We start from the raw sequence: 14,020 nt of genomic DNA, 5'->3' as shown, positions 1-14,020 counted from the left end.
CAAAGAACATAAACAGATCCTCTCTTTAGCTCTGGCATTAGAAACAAGGATAAGAAGCCATTTCACCCCCACCTTTCCTTGTCTTTGCGACCACAGACGAAGTCGGGACTGCCCTTGCTATACCTGGGGCAGGATGGCTGAAGCACTTCAGAGATACTGGGAGATGCAGGGGAAAGGACAAAGGGGGCAAACAAGTGAAGGCACTCAGCAATGCTCTCCTGCCTACCTGCTTCTGCCATGCTTCTGAGCGGTTTGCTTGACAGGCTGCTCCTGAGAGACGAGCACCTTGGGAACAGGAGGTTTTGTCTGGCTCCAAGGGTTGAAGTTGGGCGCAACCAGCGCAGGAAGCAAAATTAAAGCTGACACCAGGCAGTCTGGTGTTACAGCTGTCTGCATTCCTATTGATCTGAAGGCTTAGTCTGCATTCTGGCTTTATCAACCAGTGGCATCGTGACTGCCATCTCTTCCCTCTCATCCTCCTAACCTGGAAAACACTTCTGAGGGTGCTGAGAGACAGTTATCAAAGATCCACTGCCTGAGAAAAGAACAACATGCCTCAGAAGAAACAGCTGCCTGGCACCTTTGATGAAAGTTTCTTGACACTTTTTCTATTTAATTAAAAAAAAAAAAAAAAGCCAACCTCAATATATACATGATGTTTCGCCTTGCAGATCATTTCAAAACTGCGTCTGACAGTGGTGGATTATAATGAATCTCTTATCAAGACGTTGCCAGCTCGAGACAGACAATGCGTGTATGTATATGTGCAGATTCCAGTCTTGTTAACATCAGAGAGTGAAAGGGATAGTGTGCGGGAAGATTTATGGCAGGGAATTATCCACACACACACACACACACACAAAACAACAAAGCAAAACAAGCCTGCATCTCCCACATGGAGTTTTTGCTGCTGATTGGCTTGGAAACTGGCGGCGCTGACCCAACGAGCAAGAGTTTGCTGCGTTTGATTTAATTGTTCCTCTGCTGTGGCCGTCACACAAAAAAATATCTCAAGGAATAAAAGAAAGATCGCCCCACCACAGAAGGAGCGGTTGAGTAAGAGCCAAATGACTGCGTCAAAAAGGGCCAAGAAAGAGCTCGCATGTTCTCAGATGTCTATTATAGTTTTTAGGCGGAATGAACACATTTTTGTTTGGGGAGAGAGTGTTTAAATAACAGTATTATTTTGGAGCACAGCTGTGAACTGTCTCTTACATCGCTCTGTGGTGGCTAAAGGATGCCCTGTTGGGGATATCAAAACTACCTTGCACTTTCCTAAGTGGTGAAAAGGGAGTGTGTTCTTTAAATTTGTGCTCTCACCACAGCTTCTTTCCAGGATCTCAGAGAAAAGCTGTAATTAAGCCCCTAATGCTAGAACTGCTCTCATCTGAATGGTTGACATTTCAGTTCTGTGGCACAGGATTTTGATGCTACTAAAGTTGGTCCTTCACAGCAAAAGAACTGGAAGCACAGCCATCATATTGCTGCTATTCCTTGCTGTTAATTCCTACTAGGGTGCATTGTTTACAAAAATGGTAAAATTCAGACGTTATCATGAATCCCATAACCGTTGGATAGGTTCAGATAACACAGAAAACCAATCTATGGATCAGAAAGGCTTTACCTAGCCAAATGTAAGCTCCTCAGCTAAATTCTAACATTTATGATAGGCTTAATCCAGTAAACAGATAAATTGGTATAAGCGTGAAAGACCACACAGCCACATGTAGGCAATAAAGACCACACACATACCTCTTTTCAGGCATAGGATACTGAGAAAATAAGGACGTGCTAAAAAAAATTCAGACTATTGGACTGAACAAATAAATAGTGGTCATTAGAGTTGAATAATGGACCATGAATCCAAACAAATAGTCAAACCTACCAGGCAAAAGCTTCCACAGTTTATCTTAGCATTGCTTTAACATCACTTTCATGCTAACATAATGAGTGAAATTGTAATTCCTTTCCAATCTATAGAAGGTTTTGTCATTGATTTCTCTGGGGCAAGGCTTTGACCCTATTATTTATAGCATGCAAAATTCACAGCACCTCTTAATATCCTTTGTGAATCTAGAGTAGGAGAAATACAGTTCAAGTAATAAAACTCTAGAAGCATAACTGAAAAGGCAAGTCCATACGAAATACACAAACTCTGGAAAAAAAATAGATGCTGTTCTAAGCGTAATTGGAATCATTGCAAGGCATGAATGCAGGCATTGGAAAGCTTGGATTTCTCTTCCTAAACCTTTGTGTTAGCAATACAGTCCAAAGTCTTGCTGACTTGACAAGCGTTCACTGGCTTTAATCACAGAAGTTTACTTTTGAAATCAAGGCAAAACGTTCTTCTAAATGATATGTTTGAACAAAATGGATTCAAACCTGTGGCCCAAGGGTTAGCAAGAGATAATTAAGAAGAGCAAATCAATTACCAGAGAGCTTAAAATCTGCTGCTCTGTCACTGTGTAGAGGTGTTTTTCCTTCCCTTCTTGTAAACAAACAAACAAAAAGGTTTCAAAGCACTGAAATAGTTTAAGCAGGAAAAGAACAGAACAGTCCTATGGCTTAGGACTTAGGCAGCCAAACAAGGTAATTACAACAGTAATTACTGGCCTCATCACTTACACGTAGTACAGTGATACACTAGATATACAATATCCTACTATTATTGCATTATTTCCACATCTTTAACTAAACCTTATATATCTAAAGGGCTCCTACATTGCTGGATGTTGGTAAGTGAGCAACTTGATATTTGCATAGAGCTTTATACATTCAAAAAGCTTTGCAAACAGTAATGAAGTAAGCCTCACAAATACTGTGGGAAGCAAAGAATTCAAGAACCCCACTCTTACAGATAAGAAAATTGAAGCCAACACTGTGAGGCTCACGGCCATGTGAATATCCACAAAAAGACAGAAGCTGCTGATCTGTACTGTAGAGTAATTCATGTCAACTGTCCATTCCTCCTCTCAGAAGAAAATTGTCACACTCAGTAGCACAATGTTATGTATTTTAGTTGCATAAAGGCACAGAAAAGAGGCATCCTAAAATCCCAGGTGATCTAGATAACCACATGCAGCAGCAGTAATTTCTTAGAAAGTGCAGCACCTATTCCATTTGTATAATGACAAATCAAGGTGTGTATTCTTTTTAATGATCTAGTGATTTCTGATACTTCACCTTTGGTTTCAATTAAGCCATATATTGAACCACACCGTGCTTTTAGGGCTGGTGATCAGCATTTCCTTAATTATCATTCCTCTTGAATTCTTGAGGACAGCACTCAAAAAAATACATTTGGGAACACAGGCAGCCTTAAAACATGAATTTCCACAGTACAAAACACATTTGACAACTATCCATAGAGATATCTGATAATGATCAGAGAAACTTCCTGAAGTGAAAAGTGAAAATTAATAACCGAAAAGCAATTAACATTCTTTATTGCAATGCCAATTCTTTGCTCTTAGGTAATACTTTCCACAGCATTATGTATTGCAAGGAAATCAAGTGTTTGTTTTTATTGTTTGTTTGTTTTGTTGTTGTTTATTTTTAAAGGATTCTTGTTATTCTAACATGAATATCTCTTTCTAACATGTTAAACTGTCATTCTCCTTCTGCAATGAATGGACAGTGGGGTAGAAACCATGCTTTGGTCTCACTTTGCACAATTTCACCCTCATAAACCTTTGTAGAGGGAAAGGACAGAGTCCTTTGGAAATAGTGTTTAGAGTTCATGCTGCAACAGTGCCTGGAGGGCTCTTTACAGATAGGGCTCAGGCTGTAGCTGGCAAGCTACATGCATGTAAACAAGACATAGATCTCTGCTTAGCACTCAAGTGTATGGTTAAATTCAGCAGAGGAACAAAACATGGAGTAACACACCACAGTGATTTGGACAAGAAAAAGGAGTTTGCTGTGAGCATGCAAGTACACTCACATTGATGTGGGTATTTGTAAGTATATTTAATGTCAGCTGTAGAATCATAGAATCACTGAATGGTTTGGATTGAAAGGGATTGTAAGGACCATCCAGCTCCACCCCTGCTGCAATGGGCAAGGACATCTTCCATGAGACCAGGTTGCTCCCAGCCTGGCCTAGAACACCTCCAGGGACAGGGCACCCACAGCTTCCCTGGGCAGCCTGTGCCAGTGCCTCACCACCCTCTGAGTGAAGAATTTCTTCCTCAGATCTGATCTAAACTATCTTCTTTTAATTTGAATTCATTATCCCTTGTCTTATCGCTACACTTCCTGACAAAGAGTCCCTCTCCAGCTTTCCTGTAGGCCCCCTTTAAGTGCTGGAAGACTGCAATGATGTCTCCCTGAAGCCTTTTTCAAGCTAAACAAGCCCAGCTCCTTCAGCCTTTCTTCACAGGAAAGGTTCTCCAGCCTTCCAGGCATCCTTGTGGCATCCTCTGGCCTGGCTCCAACAGCTCCTTGTTCTGGGGGCTTCAGGCCTGGATGCAGTACTCCAGAGGAGACCTCACAAAGGCACAGTAGAGGGGGACAACCACCTCCTTCAGTCTGCCAGCTGAATTCTTAGAGTCCCTGCCTTTGTGTTTTGTGATGGGCAATGTGGGTAGAGTACATGTCTGTCTTGGCACCCTATGCAGAGAAACAGATGCCAAAAGCAACTTTCAATGCCATGAGTTTCACTCCACTGATACCTCGTGGTAACCACATCATATGAGTAACCAACTTTAGTTAAACAGCTTGCTTCTATATTAAATTCAGTGAGGTCATTTGCTACATCCTTGTCTCTATTGCTCCACCTGTACAAGACAAATCTTCTGGAGCCTCTCTCCAGGACAGCTGGGAAATCTTGTCTAAATTACATCTATGCCCAGTTAGCATCCATTTCTCGTCACACCAGCTCTGTCCTTTAGTTCTTCTTTCAGTGTTGAGCCCTGTATCTTTATAGACAAAACTGGCCTCACGTTTTATTTTCCCAGACTGAACAACCTCAGCTCTTCTACTCTCCTCCTGTGAGATAAAGTTTCCTCATTTCCTGATCACCCCAGCAGCCTGTCTCTGCCCTAGTCTGAGTTCAACTTTTGCCATCAAAAGCAACCAGAGCAGAACAAAGCCTCCTAAAAGGGAACTACATGGAAATACTTCCCTTTCCCCCTCTCTTTGTTGAAAATCATCTCTCACTTCCACTTTTCTTTTATTTTTTTTTTCTTCCTGGCCCCATCATTTCAGGGATTCATTGACATTGTGATTGACTAATAGGCCAGTCTTGTCTTTCTCCTTTTCTGTCATTTACAATTGATGGGTTTCCATTTTAACATAAATTCTTATTAGCCCCTAAGTGATTGCCCATGCCATTACATTCTATCACTCAGCTCCTCAAGATCTCATCTTGTGTTGCTGAAGGATATTCCATTAATCCCTTGCATTAAGGATGCATCCCAAATTTATCATCAGAAAAGGAGAAGCAATGCTTTTTCTTAAGTTACGAGGTGATTACACAGCCTGATGGGGGGATTTTGAAAAACAAAAACAAAAAACAACGGCAGCAAAGGGAAGGTCACGAGGAAAAAGGTCGTCCGACCAACCTTTTAAGCCTTGTATTGCAAAACAACCTGTTTCCACATATTTTTTTTTTTCTTTTTTTGAGTGCCCCAATCTGGCAATACTGTTTCCCTCTGAAGAATCGAAATCCATTTACCAACACTCATCAAATTCTTCTCACACCAGTTCTCAGAGATTGTTCTTCCTGCCTCTTACGTGGATGAAATAGAGACAGAGAGATGTTAATCGTTTTGGCCAAGGTTTTCTGAACAGCTCTAGGCAAAGGGTGTTAATATTTGAAGACTCTCCTTTCTCTGGAGAGGCCCTTATCCCATACCTGCCTGCTGAGAGCTGGCCCACTCCTTGCTCTCTCTTCTCCCAGCACCTATTCAGTTTTGACTGTCAATTAACCATTAGAGATACCTGGGCTTGAAAGAGTCAAGGAGAAACAAATTGCCAAGTGTCCTTCAGCATGGTGGGGGAGGAAGACGTGAATATTGTGGCAGATTCAAAGGAACAGCTTGAAAGCAGCTGGAGAGCTTTGCAAAAAAAGCCCGTATGCTGCACACACACAAAGCAGCTGCATAGAGGGTGCCATGCTCAATATTAATTATAGGTGTGGCATGGAAGACAATATTCAACATCTCCAGTGCGAATACTTCAGGATAAGAGCAGGCACTGACACTATTTTGCACTCCCCTAAGCACCTCCTCCAGGACTTGATTTAACATCACAAGGGCCCAAGACTGTCAAGCTGTGACAGTTTATATGAGTGAGATTTTGGACGTCTCACTGAAATACACGTTGCAAAAAACCTTCATGGAAAGACACGGAGATTTCAAAGGCTGCCTTGAAAAATGAATAATAAAAGCAAAGGAGTGGCCCTAAAAGAAATCAAACTTGGCAGGGCTAAGTTTCCTTGTGAAATTAATTTTCAGCATCTTCTCTCCAGCGGCCTGCCTCAGCTGTCTCCCTCTGAGCACAGTTAATGATCTTGTTGAGCAGATAACCAATCTCTGGTTGATTTACAGGGCCTTTTATTGTCTGAACTGTCTATAATTTTTTAATAGAGTTTCAGTTGATATTGCAGTAAAACAAGGCTCATTTTACATATTTAATGGAAAAGTGAAAACAAGCCAATAAAGACACCAAAGGACCAATTTGCCAAACTGCTCCACACAGGCTGAGACGTCTCGCGTGCCAAATATCCGCAAAGCAAATGCGCAGGCGCTCTCGGATAAGTCTTACGCTTATGAAAAAAGCACAGTGCATTTAGCACCTCTTTCATGTTGTGAATTGTTGATATCTTTCCTGCCTTAATATCCCAAACGACATAAGAAGGATTTGTTCTGTCTCTGTTTCTAAGCAAACAGCAATATACGCCCAGCTTATCAGGGGAGCGTGAAGGTTTTTAATTGTGCTCTGCTCCGAGAGCCCTACCTGAAGGAAGCACAAAAGTGCCGATATTTGAATGAATCCTCCTGAACTGATGCAACTCAGCACAAAATACACCACGCCAGGGAAGCAAGCTGGGTGTTTTTAAATGATTGATTATTCGCTGTGCAAAAACAAATGAAGTGAGTGCATAGGGAGTACATGTATTCTCAGCATGGCTAAGTTAGGTTACCCACTAGTGGGGAGTAAAACATGCAGGAGCCTGAAGAAAAGCTCAGTTATTTGTTATGAGTCCCAGTGTAATGTGCCTGAAAAAGCACTAGTAGGAAAATAAAAAATATATCAGTTCCTGCCTCTTCATCACCCTCCCTTGGATGGAAGTGGCCTCAGAGATGCAAGGCTCTGCTGGGTGAATACCTGACTGTAGCCCTTGTTGGCAGGAAAGTGTGTTTATGGCAGCTGCAGGGCTCTCACACTGCCCAGCTCCCTCACAGCCTTTCTAGCACGCCTTTAATATAAGTAGGGCACTAAAAGCCATGCATCAACCAGGTTCTGGGCTCCGGGCAGCCATTTCAGTCAAGTTTCTGGTCACAGCAGCACAGACCAAGGAGTGGGGGTGTTGCTTTCTAAGCGGGGGACTTGCAGCCAGCTTGTCTCCCTGTCACCTCTGCGTTTTCTAAGCCACTGCGCACTGTTGTTGCCTTATGGTGATTATTTTCACTGCCAGCAGTGTCTTTTGCATATTAGCAGTCATTAATCCCATTGCATCAGCCAGCTTAATTGGGGTAGGTTGTCCTGATTCCCAACCTCTGTCCTCCGCTCCCTCCCCCCCAGCTCCACGATGTTGGAGGGACGTACCAAATCTATAGTGTTTCTACATCTGAATGGAGCAAATGAAAGAGACTTGGTCAGATCTGGTTAATTGGGGGGACTTGTGGTTTAGCAGTTAGGAACAGCCTAATCAGGGATAGAGAAGGAAGGAGGGGAGGGAGGGGGGGTCTTTTTTTATGAAAATGTGGACCTCCCTACAGTAATTCCCCCTCAGCTGCTGCCTCACAGATGGACCTTTTAATTGAATTTTCTTACAGGCCTGAGGGAGGCAGTTCATTTCAGGTCAGGTGAGGCAATTGAAGTGAATCTAATAGCTCTAGTTTCTATTCACTGGGAGGAGAGAGAAGTGTGTTGTTTTGTTTTTTTTTTTCCTCTTCCCCCAATTTCAGCTCAACTAAAAAGTTTCAATTAAAAATTGAAACACACACATGGTGATTTCCAAGGATTTGTTGTCTTCATTTTGCCACAAGTGGCAACGAGGTCAGCAATGGGAGAAATCTGATGCAGTTTGCATCCCGTTCTGGTTTTGCTGCTGACACAAGAAAGGATGAGGCGTGTGCAGTGTTCACAAAAATGGCACGAAAGCTGTCTCTTCTTGTGCTGGCAAATATAAGAAACATTTTCCCCATATAGAAATCTGGTCATTGTGGATAGGTTACCAAATTACTTTTCTCTAGAGCTTTTTTTTTTAATTTTACGTTGTTTTATAAGTACAGAAGTCTTTGCCTCAGGTTTGTATCTAGACTACTTAAAGTAAGAGGAAGCATTCCAAATAAAACACTCTCAAGCACAACTTATTATATCTAGAGTAGATAAGAAAGGCTCACAACAGTTTCCAGAGCTAAATAAGCCTTGCCAGCAAAAGGATGCTTGTCTGACATAAATATGTCTACATCAGGGTTTTTCCACGGAGCAACACTGCAGAACTTTCTGCTATGGGCCATGCCTTCAGCACAGCAGACCTTCAAGGGCACGGTCTCTGCTAGCCCGGGGCAGGAGGCACAGACAGAAGGTGGTCAGGTATGTGGTAGGGATTGACCTTGTCCTCTGGGAACCTTGCCACCAGCATCAACGAAGCCAGGATATCTTGCCAGGAGATTTGTCAGTAAAGCAGGATTTTCTCAAGAGACCATCTGGTCACCTATGGCTGGGAGGGACAGAAGGCAGGATGTCATTTCAGGTCGTTCACCTGGAAGGACAGGAGATCTTCAAAGAGGAGAGAGTCAACAGCCCCGTGGTTGCCAGGACATAGCTCAGGAGGTGGCAGAGGCACCTCCGTGGCACTGGAAATGCTCAATTCAGGCAGTCTTGGAGAAAACCACAAACAAAACACCGCAAAAAATCATATTCAAATTGACTGGATGGCTGTATGGCCTCATGTTCTTCCTGGTGTATTGCTTTGACCACAATTAATAAATGAAAATGAATGACATATGTGTGGACTTATCGATACATTTCTGTACTTCGTATTGTAGTGATGCTTCGTTTCTAAATGCAACTCTATTACATCTTTAATTTTCAAATGCAATGAAATGATGGTTGAACTTTTGGGGGTGCAAAAATGAAGAACTTATTTCACATAGTTCTACTTGCAGTATCCAAGAGCAAATGTCTGTATGCGTAAAGAAAACACACCGCCCGAAGAACCTCTTTTTGCAGTTGAGTTCTTTGTTTCAAAACATGCTGGAAGCAGATGAATTTGGTTCTGTTCGGTGCAAGTGCTTTGGGCTATCACAACTTTTCTAGTTGTTGTCAGACAAATGCACTCACGTTTGGCTTCTCCACTGGCCTTCCCAGCACCATCTCATTCACATGCTTTGTGGGTTTTAGTTTGTTTTTGTTTCTAAGACCCAGCAACGTGTATAAGAGCAGCTTGACCAGTAGGGCCTCAATGCAGATGAAAACTGGGGAGCGGATCTGACAGAAGCTTTGGCTACCTTATTACTATTCCCTTTATACAGACCCATTTAGGGGCCCCATGTGGAAACAAAGGTAGCAAACCATTGCATCCCTGCTGCCAGGAAAAAGAAGGGGTGGTTTAATCAACCATCCGTGTTGCACTGTAGCAGAAGGGGCAAAAAAGCACACATTTAGGACCAGATGCTTCTCCTTTAGTTGAAAGGGTGATTAAAGCACTAGTGCTGAAAACTGTGGTGATCCCTATGTGATAAATACAGCAGTGCATGTCTGATCCCACCTTTTCAAAGGCAGGGAGCAGACTGTGTCTGGGGCAAGGGTATACAGAGGTGAGAGGGGAAAAATAGCAGTGGGTAACGTTCAGCTAAAGAGCTCAGCCCACGCAGGAAAATCTAAACACTGCATTTGCTCCTTTAGTGAAACTCGCTTTTGCTTCAGAGCATACCACAGGAGCCCTAAAACATTTCTATTCAGAAAGAAAGGGCACAGATGAAATAAATCCCTGCGTGGGATTAACTATGGGCAACATATTTGTCTTGAGACACCCACATTTCCATGTGTAAGCAGAAAGATTTCTTTCAAATGCAAGAGAGAGCCCAGGAAAGAAGCACTGCCCATTACAAACAAGCACGTGAATATCACAGGACAGCTGTGTGTGCAGTGTAAAATACACGCAGGAAACAGCATTGAGGAGCTATCAGAACTCTTGCTGCAGATGTATCTATAGCATCCACTCAGCTCCTGTCGCACTATACAGGAGGCATTAACATACTGCAACAGAAAAGCCAGCGGGACAAAGATCACATCCATTCGTTCTCTAATAAAACAATATTCCAAGATACTATCTTTAACTTTACACATCACTGGGGTTCTTGCTGCCTGGACAGCTTATGGGAGAAAAAAAAAAAAAAAAAGAGGTAGAAATTCAGTCTAAGGAGACAAAACACAAAGTCAATTTTCCCCCGTGTTCCTTCACTGTTAAACATGCACAGCCATAAAAGCATCTGGTATCAATAGAAAGAGTGAATTCTTTACGTGTTGGACATTTAACATCTTCCAGGATGCCAAAACATTGATTTATACGTTGGCTCAGACAAAAGATAGTTGTAGCAGTTCTCAGAAATATTGAAAGTTCATAGAGGCAAAGCAGAAGGCAAAACAGTACCGGGGCATTGCAATCCACATGTCAATGGGAGGCTGTGACATGCAGAGTTCAGGGGCTAATATACCAGTCTGCTCGGTCCAGAAACTGTAAATGCTTCTGTCAAATGAATTTCCCATATAATAATCTTGTAGAGATGCAAAGAACTAATTATAGGAAGTGTCTAATAATGGAAAACATAAGCTTCAAACTTGCTGATAGATAAAAAGCAGGAAGCTAGGAGATTGAATCTTTAGCACTGGGCATTTCTTTTCTTTCAAAATTTCAGTGTGCAGGGATGAGAAAAATGGGTACAGTTTCCCTTCAGATGACAGGAACAATAATTGAGTAGGATTATATGTCATCCATGAAAATACTATATTTATGTCTCATTGTAATCCATTCATTGGTTTATGGATCCAGAGTCCCATGGGTAGTGTCAAAAATCCACATAATGTCCCTGAGTAGTGGATTTTGCATTTGGATCCATGATGAAGCTGGCAGACACAGAAAATCACCTGCAGCCAGACGGCTCCCAGGAGGGCAAGGCATAGGGCACACCGAACACAAAGGCTGCCCCACAGCACAGCAAGTGGGAACCCAGCCTCCAGCTCCCCAGCCTCCAGCTCCCAGCAATGCCCTAGCCACTAGATGGGCTGCTTTCTCCCCAGTCGTCAGAGGTTTTATGCTTCTATCACCTATAAACATCCGAGGTGACTTATTCTGTGACTGATGTTGTATGGAGCCTCCTTTTTTGCTTAAAGATAGCAGAAGCCTAACTTTGTCTGACTCTCTGGAGCTATCACTACAGTCAGATCTCATAAACCTGAGACCCATTGTTACTTCTTTCATCACACATTAAGAAATAATCCTGAAGTAGTACGGTGGCATGTGGTAATCCTCACAGTACAACATCTATACCTCAGCTTCCCTCTGGAAATGGAGGTGTGTTTTGCTGTGGTTGGTTTGTCTTCCTGGCAATGCCTTTTAGGTAATACATTTCCTGAGACAAAGGCCTTGTTTTTATATCTCATACCTGCAGCAGACTTAAACAGGCTTCAATCTTGGGTGAAGCTTTAAGGCAACATCATAACAGTAATTTAAAAAAAAAAAAAAAAAAAAGAAAAGAAAAAAATGATTGACAAAATGATTGATGTTTTATATAGATTATGTATGTCTGCTGGTTGAGAGAGGTGTGCTTTGGTAAAAAACATTTCTTCTTAAATCATTATTTAGGTATTGATGAAGATCTCAGCTACCAAATCCTTGAAGCTTGCCAGTCTTTCATGAAGACTGGAGGAGCAGTTAAAGAAGTTGTCACATATCCTTAGACGTCCATCTCGAAGTTACTGAGTTACAGCAAAGTAGTTACAGTAGAGTAGTAACTTCTCCATGCAGGGTGTCAGCTTGTCATTATAATCACAATCCTTTGCTACCGCTACAGCTGGCAGTAACTGGGCTGCAACTATAGTATGATATCCAGCAATAACTACTATGCTACAACTTCACTAATTCCCATGGAAAGCAACAGCCTAGCACAGTATCACTCTGACATGTTGATGTCCAAAGCATATCTTCATTTCTGCAAAACACCAGCTCTAGGACAAGAGGCACCAAGTCTCTACCTATAGCTGATGCTGTGGGCATAATCTTAGTCTTCAGATTAAAAATCAAGCAGGTAATTTCATACCAGAAGACTTGAATGAAACATGATCTCAAAGCATGTTAAAACCCGAGCAACAATCATTCCTACTATTCAAGTCCTCAGGAAGGCCCCGGGCTGATCCAAAGTGTGGACTCAAATATTGTGTTAGAAGTAAAACAGGTAACCCTTCCCAGGCTGTCTTGGAAAATTCATTCACATGCGATCCTTGCACACTGTATGTGCTACCTATGGTCTCCAAATTTTTATTATTGCCAAGGGAAGCTGTCAGAATAAAGCAGACATCATGTTCTTCTGAAAGAATCCACACTGAAAAGAATTCCTGAGTTAAGAATAGAAGGACTGATAGGCAAGAATCACAGAATCATAGAATGGCTTGGGTTGGAAGGGACCTCAAGGATCATGAAGCTCCAACCCCCTGCCACATGCAGGGCCACCGACCTCCCTATTTAATACCAGACCAGGCTGCACAGGACCCATCCAACCTGGCCTTGAACACCTCCAGGGATGGGGCATCCACAGCCTCTCTGGGCAGCTGTTCCAGCACCTCACCACTCTCACAGTAAAGAACTTCCCCCTGACATCCAACCTAAATCTTCCCCCCCTCAACTTAAAATCATCTCCCCTGGCCTTCCATTATTTACCCTTGTAAAGAGCTGACTCCCCTCCTGTTCACCTTTAGGCTCCCTTTAGGTACTGAAAGGCTGCAATGAGGTCACCCCGCAGCCTTCTCTTCTCCAGGCTGAACAAGCCCAGCTCCCTCAGCCTGTCTTTGTAGGCGAGGTGCTCCAGTCCCCTGATCATCTTTGTGGCTCCTCTGGACCCTCTCCAACAGCTCCCTGTCTTTCTTCTACTGGGGGCTCCAGACCTGGACGCAGTACTGCAGATGGGGCCTCAAAAGGGCAGAGTAGAGAGGAACAATCACCTCCCTGTCCCTGCTGGCCACCCCTCTTTTGATGAAGCCCAGGATACCATTTGCTTTCCAAGCTGCAAGAGCTCACTGTAGGCTCATGTTAAGTTTTTCATCCACCCAAAAAAAAAGAACTGAAGAAAAAAAAATTGCAAAGAAAAAAAGATTTGAAAGATAATTTGTGCCTCACTCTTTAATTTCCCAATTTATTTGCTTCTCTTTTTCTTAAAGCAAGATATTTTAAAAGATTTTATAGCACAGAATTACGTTATTCAATTAACAAGCCTGGAATTTGTGTTCCTAACAAACACATGGCTCTCATTTCGTTCCCATTCATGGCCCGCCAGATGCTAACACATGACCTATTTCAGCCCCTACAAAACCTGAAGAATGGAAACTTTAAAATGAGTTTTTTGACATCAGTGACAGCTGGCACTTACACAGCAATAGCAGTGAAGCAAGGATGCTGGTGTGAGAACAGCACCTGCAAGGAAGATCTCCATGCCACAAGACATCTAGCCCCAGCCACCATGCCTCATTGCACAGAGCATCTCCTCAATGGTACGAGGGCGGTGTGAGAGGAGATCTGAGGAGAAACACCTTTTGGGACAGCACACAAGTTCATTATTAGAAACGGATATTT

This window comes from Tympanuchus pallidicinctus, unplaced genomic scaffold, assembly GCF_026119805.1.
Source record: "Tympanuchus pallidicinctus isolate F22 unplaced genomic scaffold, pur_lepc_1.0 scaffold31, whole genome shotgun sequence".
Taxonomy (NCBI): Eukaryota; Metazoa; Chordata; class Aves; order Galliformes; family Phasianidae; genus Tympanuchus; species Tympanuchus pallidicinctus.
Note: the sequence above shows the minus strand (reverse complement) of the source record.